This window comes from Rhinopithecus roxellana, chromosome 20 (genome assembly GCF_007565055.1).
Source record: "Rhinopithecus roxellana isolate Shanxi Qingling chromosome 20, ASM756505v1, whole genome shotgun sequence".
NCBI classification, from domain to species: Eukaryota; Metazoa; Chordata; class Mammalia; order Primates; family Cercopithecidae; genus Rhinopithecus; species Rhinopithecus roxellana.
Genome location: NC_044568.1, coordinates 57,705,921 through 57,726,135, shown reverse-complemented (window position 1 = coordinate 57,726,135; position 20,215 = coordinate 57,705,921). Strand labels below are relative to the sequence as shown.

General features: G+C 42.1%; 1 long non-coding RNA gene across 1 annotated transcript in view; it reads right to left on the bottom strand.

Moving 5' to 3' along the window:
• Positions 1-20,215, bottom strand: part of LOC115895290 — a 337,692-nt gene that overhangs the window by 138,930 nt on the left and 178,547 nt on the right. The window contains exon 3 of the long non-coding RNA XR_004055500.1: positions 4,620-4,723. This is a non-coding gene — a long non-coding RNA (uncharacterized LOC115895290). The remainder of the gene's footprint in view (positions 1-4,619; positions 4,724-20,215) is intronic.

Below are 20,215 nucleotides of genomic sequence, written 5' to 3'. Positions count from 1 at the left end.
TTCTCAGCATCCATATTAATTGTTTGACTTATCGCAAGCAAAGTTTTAAACATTTTGTATTCTAACATGATCACCTGTTCCATATGTAGGTATTTTATCTTGTCCTAGTTATGATTTAGTAAATTTATTAAGGGTTGGAGGCTACTGGTTAATGCCATATAATTTTTCCTATCTAAAATAAGTAGTTACAGGTCCCATGTTAACATTTTCGGGCAGAATGTGTGAGGTTGGGAAATAAATTATTGATGGTAAGTGGGAGATGGCTATAATTCAAGTCTAGTGTGGTTCTTGCAGCTACTAGGAGCCATATTCAGCACAGGGGGAGATCAACTCTACCTGCGTGCACCCGCAAAGCCACTGTGAGGCTGGTGAAAATGGCACTAGGACCTTAGCAGATGGTGAGGTGTTTTCCAGGCTGGAAAATGGAAAAGAGAAAGGAGATGAAATTTTAACAGGAGAAAGAATTCCACGAGAAGGCAGAGATGTTTGAAAGAGCTTGGTCCTAGCTAGGGAATTTGACTTTGTGTATCTGGAACTTAAAGTGCATGTGAAGAGCTGAGAAGAAAGGAGAGTGGAGGCCAGGTGCAGTGGCTCACACCTGTAATCCCAGGACTTCGGGAGGCCAAAGCAGGTGGATCATCTGAGGTCAGGAGTTTGAGACCAGCCTAGCCAACATGGTGAAACCCTCTCTCTACTAAAAATATAAAAAATTAGCTGGGCGTGGTGTTGCACACCTATAGTCCCAGCTACTGAGGAAGCTGAGGTAGGAGAATCGCTTGAACCCAGGAGGCAGGGGTTGCAGTGAGCGGAAATCGCGCCATTGCATTCCAGCCCAGGCGACAGAGTAAGACTCCATCTCAAAAAAAAAAAAAAAAAAAAAAGGAGAGTAGAAAAAGAGGGATGGGTAGGTCATTCATTCATTCGTGCATGCATTCAGCATGTGTTTAATGAGCATCTACTATGTGCCAGGCACTGTTCAAGGCACTGAAGATATAGAAAGAAAACAGACAAACCAAAAAAATTATCATCATGATCTCTTCCCTAAAATAGCTTCACACCCAGGGGGGAAGAAAGACATTCAACAAATAAACACAGATGGTCTTTAAGGGTATATAATGTGGGGAGATACCTAAAGTGGTTTTGATGATCATAGACGATCTCCCTGATGATTTTTTTTTTTTTTAAGTTGGACTCTGAAGGTTGGGTCCCTGCTTATTAGGATAGGATACTGGATCCTTTGAATGTTTTAAATGAGTTCTGGTTCAGTTGTATATGAGAACTATTTCCCATTTACCCGTTTTTGCCAGGTTTAACATCCAGAAGGCAAAAATGGGTTGCCAAGGAGCCGTAAGAGATGTGTTTGAGACAAACAGAGCAGAGACATAAGTGAGAGGCACAGGAAGGGGGGCTGTTGAAAAACCAGACAGACGGAGGTGCAGTTTCTACAGTGTCTGTGGCTTAGCCCATTTGGACCAGTGCTCTCTGGCTGTGGCCAGCAAAGGCCTCCATGTAGTCTGCATTCGAGGACAGGCAGCGTAGAGCACAAGGTACCGCTGATGACTTTGTATCTGGAAATGATTAATACTCCGTCTTGGAGAGCAGCTCAGAGTAGTGCCATTCTGCTCAGCTCCTAAAGAGCATGAGTTGTTTCAACTGGACCTTGGAGAACATGAACAAACCGAGTAGGTGGGGTTTGCACACTTTGGCTCCCCAAAAAATCCATCAAAGCATTTTACAGACTGTGAAGTCCATAAAGATGGTTAGGTCTGCATTGTTCATTCCAACATTCATTCCACAGTTACTTTCTGAGTGGCTTCCATGGGCAAGGCACTGTGCTAAGAGAGGGTAGGAGGGAAGACACAAGAGGAAGCAGGAACTGCATGTGCACAGGCCCTGAGGCTGCAAGGAGTGTGGCAAGTAGGACAGACCTTAAGAAGGCCATTGTGGGAGACAGCCAAAAAGGGAAATCCTTGAGAGGAGGGGAAAGAGAATGAACAGGGCCAGGTAGGCCATCTCATGCACAGTGAGACCACACTGAAGAGTTTTCAGTAGCCAGCAGCGTTAAGTTCCAACTGCTTTGTTTCCAAAATATCATTCTAGCTGTACCATGAAGAGATCGGAGGGTAAACTGAGGCTTGTGGTAAAAGCCAGAGAATTAAGAGACAAATTCACCCATCACACCAGGAGCTAATTGAGTTTGGACTAGGGAAGAGCTACTCAAACCCTAGTTTTCAGCCCAGCAGTATCACCGCACCTGGGAGCTTTAGAAACGCAAATTCCCAGGCTCTACCTAAACCTACTGCATCAGAATTCCTAGGAGGGGCCCAGAAATCTGATCTTCAGGTAGTTTTTATAACTCTCAAGTTTGAGAAACACTAGACCAGGGCAGTAGTGGCCCTGAGAAATGTTGCATGAAGTTATATTTTGAAAAAGGGAGTAAGTGGACTGATAAGAAATGATGAACACATTTTGATAAATCTGTATTATAGAAAATTATGACACTATTAAGAATTAGATGATGTATACACATACAGAAAGATACTTTTGATGTACTATTACATGATAAAGGAAAATGCTGGAGAAAAAGTATAATGGTTTATTAAAAATAGGTAGACGTGCCTCTAGTCTATATGTGTATATATTTCTACGTTTATATAAGAATATAAAAAGCTATAGAATACCATATATCAAAATGTTAACATCAGTTTCCTAGTGGGCAGGAAGTGGAGAAGGACTGAAAGTGATTATTTACATTTTTACATATAGTTTTTCTTTTTTTGTGAAAAACAAGCATTTTTATAAATACTTTTATAACTTAAAAGTTTTACAATTATACAAGTATATAAATATACTCCTCGATAATTCAAGTGCAGCTAATACAGCAGTCATGCTAGTGGCTGAGAGGCCCTAGCAGAAAACACACTGGCCTAGGAATCGAGAGATTTACCTTCTAAATTGGGCTCTGCCCTGATTCCGGGCTGCTTCCCTTCCTTGGGCCACTGTGAGATGAGATAACTGGGCTGAAGCTGGACCTCCATACTTGTCCCTCACTACCGTCTTTTAAGTTATTTGTCTTTATGGTTCCTGGGTTTAGAGAAATGATCCCTAAACTAAGCTTATAATACACTCAGGCCTCTCTTTCCATATTGGTCAGTAAAATGTCAAATTTCTCTTGGGCTTTTAGACTACCAAAATTCAACCGAGTCCCTTTTTGCAGGGACCACTGAAAAAGAAGATATCTATCTAGGGCCTTTGTTCAGTCAACAGCATAAACACTCCTGATGCTATGATTTTTCTTAGAACTTCCTGTGAGGAGTGTGGTCACTGGCAACAGGGAAAACAGAACATCACCAGGCTTCATGTGCTATGCTCATCCAGGCATGACCAACATGACAAAGGCCTGCAGAGGCGCCTAGCTGTCCTCAAAGCATCAGTGTCAGGGGGCTGGGGTGGGGGGAGGGGAGAGGCGCCTTTGAGTACAAGCAGCATTCTAGGCTCAAAAGAGCCAACTTTACTGATTCGGAAAAAAAAAAAAAAAAAAACATTTTCAAAAACGCCTGTGGGTAAATTTGAGCTGCCCACAGCTCCCCAGGGGCATCTCGAACTTGCTGTCGAGCCATTTATGTGGATTTCAGTCAAATTCTAATTTTAGTCTTCATTAAACATGGGTAATTCCCCAGCCGGTCCCTGCCTCACCTCGTACACAGAGTACATTGGCAATATAGGTCACCGAGGCTTCGAAAGCACTCCCACATCAAAGAGAAACCTTTTCATTATAGGTATTAACTTCATAAATAAGGATGAACTTTAAAATTTTTTCCAAAGCCGTGCGGCAGGTATGAAGAGAGTTGGCATCCTCCTTGTGAACAAGTGGGTGAGTGTGGTTTGTTCTGGAGGTAACTGTTCACGAGGTTTGTGTTCGGGCAGGTGGTATGGCAATGAAGAAGTACCTGCATCTATCCCTCCACTTTGACTGGTATTTATTTAGACTAGTAAGATGGGACACAACTGGAGTGTGTAATGTTGTAAAAATTCACACAGGCAAATTCGTGCACATGCACACACACATCTACCCATTACGGATAGAGCCATGTCTACAGACAATAAACTGCATAAAACAACATTTTATGCCTTTCTTTGCTTGTAAACACTGTATTTCTTATCATAGCTGTATCAGTCAATATCTTTTGATCTGAAAGTAACTAAAACAAAAGCATGGCTTAAATCCTAAGGATACGTAATATTCCACCCAACAGCCCAAAGGTGTTGACTCAAATACTAGCTGAATAGCCTCACCATCACGAGGTGGCTGCTGTGGCACCAGACATTACTTCCTCGAACGAGAGTATTCATATGACATGACAAGTCTCAATTGTCACACTGGGCATCAGAAATGTTTTCTTTCCTGTTCATACATTTGCATATGTAGTTCCTGGCACCTTAATAAAGGCTCCTCCTTTTCTGTGCTCAGTTAACCCCTGCCCATTTCTGAGGACCTAACACAAATGTCAGCTCTTTAAAGACCTTCTTGTCCACCTTGGAGTAGTCTACCCTGTCTGTCTCATTTTATTCCCTACTATCAAAGCTTTTCTCATTTCTCCATATCAGTGTGTGTTTACCTGCTTTCCTCGGGACACTGTAGCTGGATGAGGCAGGAACTGTGGTTTGTTGGTCTCTGGATGTCCTGTGCTTTACCCAGGGTCTGTCCATCTGTGTCTGTTGACTGAATGAACAACAAAAGAGAATTGTCCAAGTGCCATCCTAAGTTCAAAAAACCAAATCCCTATGCATGGGGCATGGATTCAATCAGAGAAACCGGGACCTGCCTTTTCCAAGGCACAGGTGGGGAGGCCCATCCTACAGATGGGCATTGCAGGGACCTCATCTAGAATATTAGAGAATGTCTCCTACCTGCCAAACTCCAAGAGATCAACACATTCTTTAGGCCCCAAAGATTATGACAGGACTTCAGAGAAGCCGTTAGAAGAACATGGGCACAACTACCCTACACTCTGGGGTTGTGGTGGGGTGTAGGTGACCATCAGGGTAGACAGAGAAGGAGGTTTAATCTTTTTCTCCATTGATACCCCCTGGTCAGTTTCCAAGAAATGGCCTGGTTCTGCTGCTGGGGGCAGGACACATCTGCAGTGGCAGCAGGCCCAGGGAGTTGGAGATCTTCCCACAGGGTGGCTGGCTCAGGGCCTAGTGGCTATTGGCAAGTCAAGAGGAACAGGGTGGGGAGAGCCATTTTCCCCTCCTCCCTCCTGGCCTCACAATGCTGCGAAGGCCAAGACCAGGCAAGCAAACAGAATCCAACTCTCTGAGAGAGCAGGGGGCCAGGCTGGCACAGGGCTGCAGTCGGCTTCAGGGCAGCCACAAAACCCTGGGGTATGAGAGGTGTGGCTTCCAATCCAAGCCATTACAGAGGGGAGCAGGTGAGAAGATGCCACAGAACGACCACATCTTCTCAGTCCCAAAGGGACAGCCTTGGGGCAGAGTCAAACCCTGTGTGTTTGAATCCTACCTCTGCCATGTAGGAGCTACGGAGCCTTAGGGGATTTATTAACCTCTCTGCACCTCGGTTTTTTCATCACTAAAACTGGGATAATAATACCTGCCATGTTAGGTTGTTATAAAGATTAAACGAGTTAATATCCTTAAGTGCTTACAAGAATGCCTGGCACATAGGGCATGCTATCTATATAAAATATAAACAATGAAGTGAGGTAATTCACTATAACACCAGGGAACAGATAAGCCTAGATCTTCCAGTTTACCTGGACTTCGGATGTTAGGCCCTGTCCACACAGCGCAAGATGAAGGGGAGAGCTGGAAGCCACCACTAGTTAACCTGGATAATTAAACCAGGTCAGGAACGCTATGCACCAAGCATGCTACATCAGTGCCTGAATCATTGTTATCATAGTTTTCGTAATATTGATGGTACCTTGTTCCATAATACAGTTGAAAACAAATCAGTTCAGATCTTATACATGAGCTAGAGCTCAAAGGGTGTGTACTATTTGACTTGTATTGCCATGGACCGGGTAGAAGGGAAACAGTTTTTGTGTCAAAGAGTCACAGAATTGAGGGTAAGAGGATGACCAAACTCAGACCAAATGTGAGGTCCAGAGTTCACCTCGAAACTTTAAAAGGCCCAGGATCTAAAACTCTGGAGAGAAGACACGTCCCCAATGATGAGATGCATCGACAGGGGGAAAGAACCTGGTCTTCTTCTCAAAATATGAAATTAAACCATTTACTGTCTTGATGGTTTGATCAGCATCTGTTTCTTATACAGAAAGCACATTTTGCACTGGGGCTTTGTCCAAGTATTCAAATGTGTGTTGCTCCAATATTCTCCACCCCCTCGCCTACCAGTCCTGGAGTTAATATTGTTTATGGGCTGCTAGTTTCCTTTGATTATTTTTATTGACGCTTGGTGCTTCAGAATCAGCAGATTGATGGCACCCCTGGAGCCAGCCAAACTCTGGGCAGATGCTAACCTGAGTCCCCTTCCCTGCTGAGAGGACCCAGATCCTGGAACGCCCGAGGCAAGTCCATGGTGCCATGCTGAGCAGTCAGAGAGGCAGCCATTGTTGGGAGACATTGGGGGCATTAAGGAAAACCACACGCCAAGCCACAGCTGTCATTGCTCCCATCATTCCCCACATGTAAGGCTGCTCCCTCCACTCCCTGACCCTCCAGATACTTCTCTGATGCCGTTGCATATGTGGTTCCCTTGGCCCAGGGTAATCTTTGCACATCTCTTCCTAGGGAATAGTCATACTGAAAGACTCTGCTCCAATTGCACCTTGATCAGGAAAACTTGTCTGAATTCTCCCTCTGCATACTGGGAGAACCCGAAGCTGGCCTCTATTTTAACCCACAGACGAAGCCTCCTACTTATTTGAAGTTTTGCACGTAGACTCTGAGATCCTCAGAACAACCTTTCTTCATCTCTGCATGTCCTTCTAAGCACTGTTCCTTGTATAAAAAAAATGGATTAACAATTTTTACATGCCTAAAGCAACATATAGGTGTGTAAATCTTAACCATTACAAAGTGTATCAGTTTCCTATGGCCGATGTAGCAAGCAAAGTGCCACAAACTTCATGATTTAAAAACAACATACATTTGTTATCTTACAGTTCTGGAGGTCAAAGTGTGAAATGGGTCTTATGGGGATAAAAGAAGGACTGCATTCCTTCTAAAAGCCCTATGGTAGAATTTGTTATCTTTTCCAACTCCTAGAAGGTCATGCCCATTCATTGACTCATGCCCCACCTCCTCCACTTCAAAGCCAGTAGCACAGCATAGCATCTTTAAATCTTTCTCTCTCCCATCTCTCTCATGCACACCTGCTTCCATTGCCCAACTTTTTTTTTTTTAAAACAGTCTTGCTCTGTGGCCCAGGCTGGAGTGCAGTGGCATGATCTTGGTTCAATGCAACCTCTGCCTGCCTCCCAGATTCAAGTGATTTTCCTGCCTCGGCCTCCCAAGCAGCTGGGATTACAGACATGCGCCACCACACCTGGCTAATTTTTGTGCTTTTAGTAGAGACAGAGTTTCACCATATTGGTCAGGGTGGTCTCGAACTCCTGACCTCAAGTGATCTGCCTGCCTCAGTCTCCCAAAGTGCTGGGATTACAGGCATGACCACTATGCCCGGCCACACAACTCCTTTGCTGACTTTGACCTTCCTGCCTCCCTCTTAAAAAGACCCTCATGATTGCATCTCAGATAATCCAGGATAATGTCCCTATCTCAAGATCCTTGATCCCATCTGCCAAGTCCCTTTTGCCATATAAGATAACATATTCACTGGTTCAGTGAATTAGGACATGAACACCTGTGGGGCCATAATTCTGTCTAAAACATGAAGGGAGCATGAGACTGTGGTAAAGCAATGATGCAGTAGTCGGAGGGACCTGGGCCCTAGTTCCAACGCTGTTACTTCCTCCTGTGTGATCCCGGGTAAACTGCTTAACCTCTCTGAGCATAATTTTGTCTATGGAAGCTCATGGGGTTACTTAGGGATATAAAAAGATTTATAGTCAACAGACAAGCACTTTTAAATACCAGGATACAAAACAAGTGCAAGATCTTGTTGTTTCAGATACTTTTTCTTTTTTAGGGATCTGCCAGCTAGACAGCTCTTCAAATTGACTCGAAGTGAGACAGGATACAAAAGCACACCACATTATTTAGAACATTAAAAAAGCCACTACATCATAAAATTAAAGGATATGACCAGTTAGGCACTCAAAGGTAAATTCATAGCTGAGTATTTTTTAAAAGCTTATGTATGAGAGCCCTTAATGGATACCAAGCGTTATCACATTTGATTCTCAAAACTACCCTACTGTTATAACTCATTTGTACTTAGGAAAACAGAGGTCTTAGAAATGTTAAACAGACACCAGAAGTAGTAGAAATAAATCGAATTTAAATCAAGGCGTCATAGTGCAAAACCTCTGTTCCTCAATCGCTATTTATCCTGGCTACCATAGCTTTTTCAGGGAGGCATCCAGTTTTGTTGATTTTCTTTTTATCTAATGTAGCCAAAACTTACATTATTCCCATAGTCCCTTCTTACAATTTATGGGCACACCAGGCTGATTTATGAGGGCACACATCTCCATGGTTTTTGTAGATCTGCCTCTAGGTTGCCAGAACTCCATTTGCCCATGGTCATGGTAAAGTTCTCCCTGCAGACAACCTTTAACCAGTGATTGGCAGGGTATAGTATATAAATGTCCCCGACTCCCCAACCCCTGAAAGGGAAAATTTGGAGTTTTTGTTTACACCACTTCCCAGAGTTTCCATTCAGGATTTAGCTTGAGTTGCTCACTGTAGCAGTTGGCTTAATACCTCACCTCTTACTGGCTGCCTGTCCTCCCCTGTACAGGTGCTGGGCCTTTGGTTGGGTCTGCTTCTAGGATGGGGAACTCAAATAAGACAAGTAGATAAGACAACCAAGAAAGTTATAGTGGTTCCCAACCTAGGAAAGGAAAAATGAAACAAAACACAACCCCATAAGTGAATTAAAAATAAAATAGCATTTAAAATGGTGGACTAAAATTGACATAAAACCAAAAAATGTGGACAACAATCTTGATATGCTTTTCCTAGAACACCAAGTAAAAAAAACAAATGTTGAGAGGGAAGTTCATAGACAGGAAAAACACATGGCAAAGTTCCAGCTCCAACATATGGATAACTGGTGTTGCAGGAACCCAAAATAAACGAAAGTAAAATGAGAGCTACAATGAAGCTGAATAATTTATTCTGAAAGTGAAAAGACAGGCAACATTAACACAAGAAGTAATACCTAGACATAACCTCTTTTATCGCTGTTTTTCTTTTTAATTCAAAAACAGAAGACTACTAAGAGTATTTAGGCAGAAAACTGAGATTACCTATAAGAGAATGCATGCCGGCCTTCCAATAATATATCCCAGAAGAAAACTGAATAACATCCATGTTAATGGAGTTTTAAAGGAGAAAAAAATGGCTACCCTGTGAATATTATACCCAGCCAAATAGACAGGCACATCTGAAAATGATTCACTGATAGATATGTAGTGACATAAATTGTAACATGCATTTTATATTTTAAGGGAGAAAATTACTAAAATATTAGTAAAATGGAAAACCAAAATCTCTATATTCTTAATTCTGCTTTGATTAAAATCAGATTTAAAACATAATCTCATAGGTAACTTTTAAGAGATTCTCAGATTTTGATTATTGATACAAAGCTACGAGAATATAATGCCCTAGGCAAAACATTACTACATATAAATTATTTATACTGCATATATCATGTAAATAAGGGTAAAAGATAGGGAATACTCAGATGCTTTTAAACCTACTAAGATAAAAATATTAGCCAGTGTAGTAAAAGCTCTTTCTTGTATGTTTTTACTCTTTCAGAAATTGAATTCTGACTAGTTTGTTTATTTGAAGCTCTAATGTCAGATTCTACATTAAGTTTAAACTTGAATTGTTTGTTATATAATTTTAAAATTGAGACAATAATAACCTTTTTATAATGGAGAATTTGTATTTGCTCATTGTACTTTTGTTCTAGGAAACTGAATTTTAATTTACTCAAACATAACCATGAATGTACTGAAGCTGTTATAATTATCTTAACCAATATAAAAACAGTCCCTATCTCATGAAGTTATGAAATAAAACAAACCAACAGAAAACACTTCTCCTCCACTTTGTACAAATTATGATTCAAGCGAAACTCAGTGGTGACTACAATGGGCACATTTTTAAATAGCACTGTGTCATGACTTTTTCCTCTCAATATGCAGAATACATGGACAAGAGACATATCAAAACAAAGAACTCAAACATGAGCACAGTGTATAAAATGATTGGTGGTGAATATTAAAAACTTCTCCATGATGATAAAGTACAAATACAATAATATGAAAATAACTATGGAAAGATATAACACATACAAAATCACAGTCCTACACAGAGTAAAAACAAAATCCAGATTCTGCACTACATTACCTTCTTAAAATATAAATACATATATAAATACATATATAACATAGCAACTATAATATATATATCCATTACTACATAACAATCCAAAATTTAGTGGTTTAAATCGACCACAGTGTATTCTGACTGATGACCCCACGGGATGCCTGAATGGCTCTGTCAATCTGGGCTGCCAGAACTGATCTCCTTGGCCAGACTGGCTCATGCATCAGTGGTTGGTGGGCAGTTCATCTGGGCCTGGCAGTCATGGACAACCTCACTTACCAGTCTGGTGGCTGACTTGTCATCCTCTAAGCCCATTGGGTGACAGGGCCACATGTCCCTCAGCAGCCTGCAGGGTCACCCATGCTTGTTTACACGATGTCTGCAGGTTTCCGAGGGACAGCAGAAGCACACGAACCCTCACGCTGCCACTGTCACTCCCCCTTATGCCACTGGCAAAGTAAGTGTCAAAACAGCCACAGACACCAGATTCCATCTCCTACAGGAGGAGCTGCAAAGCCACATTGCAAAGGATACAGACACAAGGAAGGGGAAAGAAATGAGAACTTTTTCCACTGTTTTTGCAATCAATCTACAATGGTTAGGGAGAGGATAATGGGAGGAAGTAAAATGTTGCCATTTTTTTCATCTTGATATAAAAATTATATTATTGATATGGAATTATATTGATGACATAGTCTAAATTCAAAAAAGTACACTATAAAACATTGTGGTCTCCTATCTGTAAATTAAAAATATGTAAAGAACTCATAAGTAAATAATAAAAGGATCAATACTCTTAATTTAAAAAGCCAGGCATGGTGGCTCATGCCTGTAATCCCAGTAGTTTTGGAGGCGAAGGCAAGGGGAGCATGAGGTCAGGAGATCGAGATCATCCTGATCAACATGGTGAAACCTCATCTCTACTAAAATATAAAAAATTAACCTAGCATGGTGGCAGAGCTGCTGTAATCCCAGCTACTCAGGTGGCTGAGGAAGGGGAATCGCTTGAACCTGGGAGGCAGAGACTGCAGTGAGCCAAGATCGCGCCACTGCAACTCAGCCTGGTGGCATAGCGAGGCTCTGTCTAAAAAAAAAAAAAAAAGTGACATGAGGCAATTCATGAAAGCAGACATGTAATTGCTTAATCTAGAAAAAGTTCAACCTCATTAGCAACCAAATGGCCACTTAAAAATGCATATATGTGCATACACACATGTAGAAGTGTATATATGCATGCACATATGTATTTACACAATTTTTATAAAAAGCATACATTTATGAATGTATGCTAAACCCATCGAAAGGATGCAGTTTTAGTCTACAGCCATATCACGTTAAATGCACCCCATCTTGTTTGAAAAGATGCAGTTTTGCCTTCCAAATTTGCAGACCTTTTTTTAAAATGGTAATACTTGCTGTCCTAGAAGTAAAGTTACTCTTACATACAACTAGTGAGAATATAGTTTGTATTAAGTTTTCTGGATGCCAATTTGTCAACCTGTATCAAAAGCTTCAGAAATCAGTATGTTCTCTGGCAAAGCATGCTAGGAAAAAATCAGCTATCTATAACAATTTAGCTACAGGTGTTTTAGAATGCCATATACAACAGTAAAACACTGCAAAGAACCTAAGGATCAACTGAAGGGAGCAAATTAAGCAAAGTATAACATATCCATGTAATAGAAAGCTTTTTGATCATGAAAATTATGTTAGGGATTAAGTGATAGATAGGTTTATTATACAATAGTTGGGAAAAAAAAACCCACTATTTGTCAGGTGATCTTTTTGGGTAAATGTGTGCACCAACTGTGAAAAACACAAATACTAAGAGGTAAATAAAAAACTACACTTTTAAATTTTTTATTTTGCTTTTATTTTCCTGTTTTTCTAAAATTATTTTGTAATGCTATAATAAAATATAGTTAATTAATAGACAGCATATTGGTGAAATATGTGCACCAAATATGAGAAAGGAGGGCTCAGCATCTGCCACGTAGAAAGACTCGTATGAAAAGAAGTATTTGGCAAATAACACGAACACATAAAACTATAGAAACTAATAACGAAACAATCTATTTTAACAGTGAGGAAATATATGCAAATTTCAGCACTGGTTAAGTATGGTTAAAAGAATTTGTATACTTTTTTGGTGGAATTATAAATGTGTACAACCCTTCCAAGAAGGAACTGCACGTGATTCAGGAGTCTCTAAACATAAGCCACAAAGCTGTCAAGTATTACAGGAAAGTATGAGAGAATATGTTAATGATCTTAAGATACTCTTTCTGAGCAAGACAAAAATAAATGCTAAAACAGAGATACTGACACGCAAGTCAAAATCAAAATTATATGGCAATAGAACCCCTAGCTAAGTTAAAAGGCAATCAAAAGATTGTGAGGCAGGATGAGCCTTCCAGCTATGGCTGAACAAGGAGATCAACGAATCGTTTCCCCAAGAGCAACTCTACATCTGGACAAAATTGACAAAGCCAACCATTTCAGTGCTCTGGAAATCACCAAAGGTATACAGCTATCTGAGAAGTATGTGTACCTGTGAAACTGCTGGACTTTAGATAAGAGGAGGAGGACTGCAGAATCCACCACGATCACCCCACCAGCATTACTACCAGCAGCAGCACTACTACTGCCACGACCACTACCACTGTCACCAGCAGCAACACCACTACCACCACCACCACCACCATCACTAGATTATTGCCCCTCTAACAGTTATATTGGCAGAGACTCTGCCTAGTGGGGGATAGACCAGCAACTTCTCTACCACAGTTCAACGAGCAATGCCCAAGCCGGGTGGCGTCATCAATAATGATCATGGAGGTAAGGAGGGCCACTTGTTCTACCTGCCTGAGGTTATGATCATGTTTTGGGAGCAGTGTATTCCTGGCTGAAATCTGCCCACATACACAGCGAGGACTGGCGAGAACACAATGTGGTATATCCCAACACTGGAATACTATTCAACAGTAAAAAGAACTGCAGTCCTGATATTAAATAATGCTACAACATAGATGAACCTAAGAACCATGATGCTAAGTGGAAGAAGCCAGACAGAAAAGATTACATATTGTCTGATTCTATTTCATATGAAATGCCCAAAGAAGGCAAACTGATAGGGACAGAAACAGATCAGTGGCTGCCTAGGGCTAGGGGTGGGAGCATGGATAAACTGAAAATGGGCACAAGGGAAATTTCTGGGTTGGTGGAAAAGGTCCAGAACTGTATTGTGACGATGGATGCACAACTCTATAAATTTACCCCCAAAAATCCCTGAATTGTGTATTTAAAATGGTTGAATTTTATGGTAATTATACCTCAATATAATTGTCTAAATAAAAGTGATAGGAAGACAATATATATGTATCTGTCACAAAAAGAGTGATATTGTTAAAACATAGGTCAGACCAGGTGCAGTGGCTCACGGAAGGCTGAGGCAGGCATATCACTTGAGGTCAGGATTTTGAGACTAGCCTGGGCAACATGGTGAAACCCCATTTCTACTAAAAATACAAAAATTAGCCAGACATGGTGGCGCACATCTGTAATCCCAGCTACTCCGTGGGGCCTGAGGCAGGTGAATCACTTGAACCTGGGAAGCGGAGGTTGCAATGAGCCAAGATTGCGCCATTGCACTCCAGCCCGGACAACAGAGCAAGACTCCATCTCAAAAAATAAATAAAATAAATAAAACATAGGCCAACAACTCAAAAGACTGGACTAACAGATAAATAGGCAGTGTACAAAAGAACTACAGATATCCGTCTACATTTAACAGGTATCCAATCCACCCAGAAACCAGGGGAATGCAAGTGAAAACAGTGAGATATCATGACCTCTTTCCAGCAAGCTGACAAGAGAATGGTTGTTTCCATTTTTCAGATTAGAAACAGGGGCTCAGAGTGTTTCAATAATTTGTCCAAGTTCATTCCTTTAGTCCTTAAGTGAAAGTGCTGTATTATTAACTTATAATCTTGCCTCCCCGATCTTTGTTACTGTTACCTTAATCCAACATCTACAGGTATAGTAAGAATATCGAGATGCTACAGATCAGGATGGGCTGGGCCAGGCTCACTCAGTTCAGTAATGTGCTCTGCCAGGAATGTGTATTATTCCTATTAAGATCTAATGGCCCATCAGGGCCCATTATAGATTTTTTGTTTTTCTCTTTATGGGTAGATATTGAGATTTCATTAATGCCAATTTATCACCAGAACCCTAAGTCTAACTAGTGTCGCTGTGGTTTGTTGTAGAAGCGGCAGGCAGTCTGTGAGTGCCTTATGAGGTTTAGGAGATTTTGCCCAAGCCACAGCTGCTACTCTATTTCAGACCATCTGGGAATCAGACATCATTGACTATCGCCCCAGCCACATAACTCACATAACCTTGCGTCCCTGAGCAGGCCACTTCACCTCATCTCTCTTGTGCCTCAATCTCCTCTTTTGTGAAAAGGGCCGCTCCAATCTTGCTGAACTTAGAATCAGAGGAGAGACTGGATGTGAATAAGCTTAGGAAAATATAACACTGAAACAGTCTTCACTCACCCTATCTCCAACCCCACAACAACAGGCACAGATAAGATACCTTGAGTTGAGTTTTAAAGGTCTTGGTGAGCTATATTAATCTGGGTTTCAAACAACAAATCCAACCCCAAGCCACCCAGCTAACAAAAACACACTATAATCAAAATGAAAAGCAAAGGCTTCTTACCTGCACAAAAGCCTCTATCCCAGGTTTTTGTTCCCTGGATTTTGGGTGCCTCCAAGGCTTCCCACAGCCTCCTAAAGATCTGGGAGGGAAGGACGAGTGGCCAGCTTACCGTCTTCCTATGACCAGGGCAATCAGCAGATATGGTGATTCTGAACACGTATCACCTGGACACCAGATGCTCAGCGCTTCAAGGCTCCACCAGGTGATGCTGATGTGCCCTAAACTATGAAGTGCAGAAAGTCTCAAACTTAAATGTGTGGCAGAACCACCTGGGGAGCTACTAAAGAACAGAGGCCCAGGGTCTTCAAAACAGAACAGTACCTGGGACTCCTTCTGAGCGCCAGGTTCTCCACATGATCGTAATAGGAGCCAAGCGCAAAAACCGACAGGTGAGGAGCTGTCCAGGGGTGGAGCATCCACTCTTCTGGGGAAGGTGCGCCTTGAGGTAAGGGATGTCACCTGTGTAGTACCCTGGCATGCAGCAGGTATTGAGTAAGTGATAATTTTATCTTATTTACATGGCACGAGGGGAAAGAGAAGGCTATTTGGGGCACTTTAGGACTGCAGGAAAGGCTCACAGAGACGCCTCTCTGCATTGGCTTTGGTAAACTATGCCTAGTTCCCATATCTTCCCAATCTCGTGGTAGAACCAGCTGTGGATACCAGCAATTTAACAATATCCCTGATGAGAACAGTTGCACGGGGGCTGGAAGAAGTAGAAAGGGAGGGATTATTTCCTAGGAATTCCCACCTGCAAAAACTTGCCCTGCAACCATCTCCAGGAATTTGTAATGAAATCTTCAAAAACCAAGGATGCGCGAAAAACAGGGTTTGAATGAGTAGAGTGCAAAGCTTTCCATCATTTTCAGGGCTTCCCCATCATAATACCTGTTAATATTTAAAAATAAAATGGGATAAGATAACATAAAAAATTATTCATTCACTCGTTCATTCATTCGTTCATTGAGGGCATGGTGGTTGACGGTCTGGAGTCTGGGATTAGGCTGCCTGATTCCGCCACTTCCAGTTACGCATTTGCATCACTTATTCTCTTTGTTCTCAGTTTTCTGCTCCATACAGTAGGGGTGATAACACCAACTCCTGGAGAATTTGGGGGGATTTAATGAGTTGCGAAAGTATCTGAACACTGTCAGGCACGTAGTATATACCTATACATCCTAGCTATTATCACTTAGTTTTTCATAAGCAATGGCCCTGTGCTACATGCTGAGAAGGTAGAAATGATGCCCTCAAGGGGCTTCCAGGCAGGTACAGGAGATGGACAGGTGAGCCAATGACTGTGGTTCAGTGTGGCTGGGCCCAGAACAATGACACGAAATAAAGACAGAGGGGATGCAGAAGCTGGTACTGGAGTCAGATGGCTCTAGGGAGTTATTTGGTGGGGAAAATGGGGGTATCTCAGCAACTCCCCTGGATGTTAAAGAGGCTGGGAGGCTGAGCACAGTGGTTCACGCCTGTAATCCCAGCACTTCTGCAGACCGAAGTGGGTGGATCACGAGGTCAGGAGATCAAGAACAGCCTGACCAACATGGTGAAACCCCGTCTCTACTAAAATCATAAAAATTAGCCAGGCGTGGTGGTGCGTGCCCGTAATCCCAACTACTCAGGAGGCTGAGGCAAAAGAATCACTTGAACCTGTGAGGCGGAGGTTGCAGTGAGCCAAGAGCACACCACTGCCCTCCAACCTGGGTGACAGAGCCAGACTCCGTCTCAAAAACAAAAGAAAAGAAAAGAAAGGAAAAGAAAAGAAAGGAAAGAAAGAAAGAAAAAAGAGGCTGGGAAACCACTGGCTTAGGAGAAGAAAATGAGTAACAGAAGGATAGGAAGGAACTGCTGGTGGAAGAGTGACATGAAGGGCTGCTAGGGGAAGAGAAAGGGACAATGTGGCCTGGTGGGACTTTGAGCTTGCCTCCTGGATGTCCTCACCACCAAGCTAAGTTGCAGTTCTTCACCCGTGTTGTTAATTTCTACTGATTCTTCTGAACTTTTCCTTCAATGATCTAATCCCAGTTTGTAATGAGGGGTTACAAATGATTACTTGTGTGTGTTGATGTGTTTGTCATCTGACCCTCCAAATGTTAGGCTCTAGGAAGGTAAGAACCTTTTCTGCTTCTCCATCACTGGGAGCTTGGCACTCAGCACATGCCTGGCACATAGTAGCAGCTCAATAAATGTGTTGCATAATGAATTAATTGGGTAGCTGTCCATCATTGCATGTGGAGAGTTCAGATGCATCTGAGAATGCGTTTAATTAGAATTACAGCCTTCTTCCTCCAAACCATTCTCAAATTCAGAACTCAGATTGCTTGCCTTCCTGAGGATTTTTCCACCATTCTCCATCTTTTTGACACCGGTGTTTCTTCAAAATCAGTTCTCTGAGTGTCTGCCCAGGCCTCACAGGCCAGATCTTAGTCAAGCCCATCGCCAAAGTTCAAATCTAAATTTTATTGGCTAATCTGTCGGTTAAGTTTGAGGCAAGGCAGAAATAAAAAGCACACAGTTCTCTTGTCAACAAATTTTATCCCCAAGATCATGAAAAATATGGACTGTACATGAAAAACTCATTTAAGAAAATGAAAAGCCTTTATTGATATAAGGCCTCAAAATATGCATTTCAAAACACAATGAAATCCATATTCATCTGGACTGTGAACAATCCCAAGAACATGTTAAACAACGCCATGAATGACACAGTTTCAACAGATTGTTGGGGAATAAGAATGTGGACTTTTAAAGGGATTTCAGACCAGGAATTGAGGGCTCAGATGTTAATATCACTTGCCCAAAATAAAAGGCATAGGTAATAATAACCACAATGGAACACAGCATTGTTACTAAACTCTAACTTAATGCTCCCACTTGCCAAAGTCAAAAACCAACTCTTTCATTCATCCATTCAACAAAATTTTTCATGTGCATCTTCTATTTGCCAGGCACTGTTCTTCAAGTTCTAGGAATAGGGCAGTGAGCCAAACTGACAAAAACTCTTGAATTTATGAAGCTTATATACTCCCGGAGGAGACACCCAGTAAACGAGTAACTTTGTAGTATTTTGGATGGTGAAAAGTGCTCCAAAATAAAGCAGAGCAAGAAGAGAGAGAATGTTGGAGATGGGGAGAAGGGGGTGGCGCTATGTTAAATAGGGTGGACAGAGTCACCCTCACAGAGAATGCAGTGTTTGATTAAAGATTAGAGGGAAGTGAGAGATTGAGCCACGTGGATTTCTGGGGGAAGAACATTCCAGGACCTAGGGGATGAAGTATGCTGAGTTTCCGAGGTGGGAATGGGCTGTGTGTGTAACAAACAGCAAAGAGCGGTGGCAGCAAAAGATTGAGGGAAATAAGGAGAGAGACGTGGCAATGAGTAGGGATGCGGGAGTGAGGAAGGGGAGGCTGGCAGAGCAGAGGGCTTTTCAGTCTTAGGTAAAGACTAAATCTCTCTGTTAAACACAAAAGTTCGTAAGAGTTTGAGAAGCATAACATACCAAAATGAAACTTTCATCTCATAGAATCAGAAAGATAGTTCTAAGATGGCTAATAAATGAGCAGGGTGTCAAATGCCTTCAGATGTAATTTAATACCACCTAAAGTTATTGGCATAGGAGCAAGGGTCGCATTGCCACATGTTGGAAATACACCACAACGCTATTCCTGTTCCCGTTTTTTCCTCTGAACTCAAATACAGGTACAGGTGTATGCTTCTTTCACTGGAAATGACCGAAATCGACATTTCCAGATAGTAAATGGCTCCATTGTTATTTTTAGGGCTTGGACAGCTGAGGCCACTGAACTCAAAAGTGTCCCTTGATCAAAGAATCCTACAAGGATTCCTCAGCCCTGAGAGTGGTGTCTCTATTAGGATTATGCCTGAATTAAAAGATGGAACAATTTCTAACTGAGGGCACTCTGATTTTGAAGTGTGCCTCAACAAATGATCTATGTTTCTATAAACCAGAGCCAGAGAATGACAAGGAAACCTGCAACCATTCCCAAATGGAGAGCTTTGTACAAGATAATCAGGGGAGAGGAAGCATTTGAACGAACACTCTGCATCTGCCTTTGAGCAAATCATGGCACAAAAGAGAAATGTTTTTCTCTCCTGAAGCATTTGACAAGACTGTGGTCATTTTTTCAGAAGTAAAAAATGTCCAAGTCCTGAAATCATGCGTGTGTATGTGGGGGTGAGGGTGTGTGTGTGTGCATGAGCACAAACTTTTACATGAGTCAGTGCAAACTCCCATGTGACGTGTAAGTCAGCATGCATCAGGTGTCTACACAGTGCCGGGTGGCTAGAGGTTAATGGCACATGTTTTTCCTCTCTAATTACCACAAGGAGAGCAAAAGCAAGAGGATGAGGAAGAGGGGGAAGGGGGGAGGAAGAAGGGAGAAGGAGGAGGGGAGTGGGGAGGGGGAAGGGGGAGGAGGAGGAAGAGGAGGAAGAAAGATGGAGGAAGAGGAAAAGGAGAAAATGAGGAGGAAGACGGAAGAACAAGAGGAGAAAGAGGAGGGGAAGGGTAAGGGCCAGAGGAAAAGTGATGCGGAAGAAGAGAAGGAAAGATGGAGGAGGGAGAAGGACAAGAAGAGAGAGAATGAGGAGGAGAAGGAGGGACAGAGGGAGGAGAAAGAGAAGGAAGAGAAGGAGGGAGAGAGAGAGGAGAGGAGGGAGGGAGAGAGGAGCAGGATGGAGGGAGAGAGGAGGAGGATGGAGAGAAAGAGGAGGAGGAGGGAGAAAAGATGAGGGAAGAAGTAGGAGACCAAGAAGAGGGGAGAAGCCTCATTCTCCTCATGTGCAAAATGGAAATAAGAATGGCATCTTTTTCACACAATAATTGTGAGAATTCACTGGTTGGCATACGTAGTGATTGGCCCATAAGAAGCTTCAAATAAATGTGTTTCGTTCTTTCCCTCCTTGCTCTTTATCAAGCCATCGCCAGTTCACTTTTTTATGTCTCCCT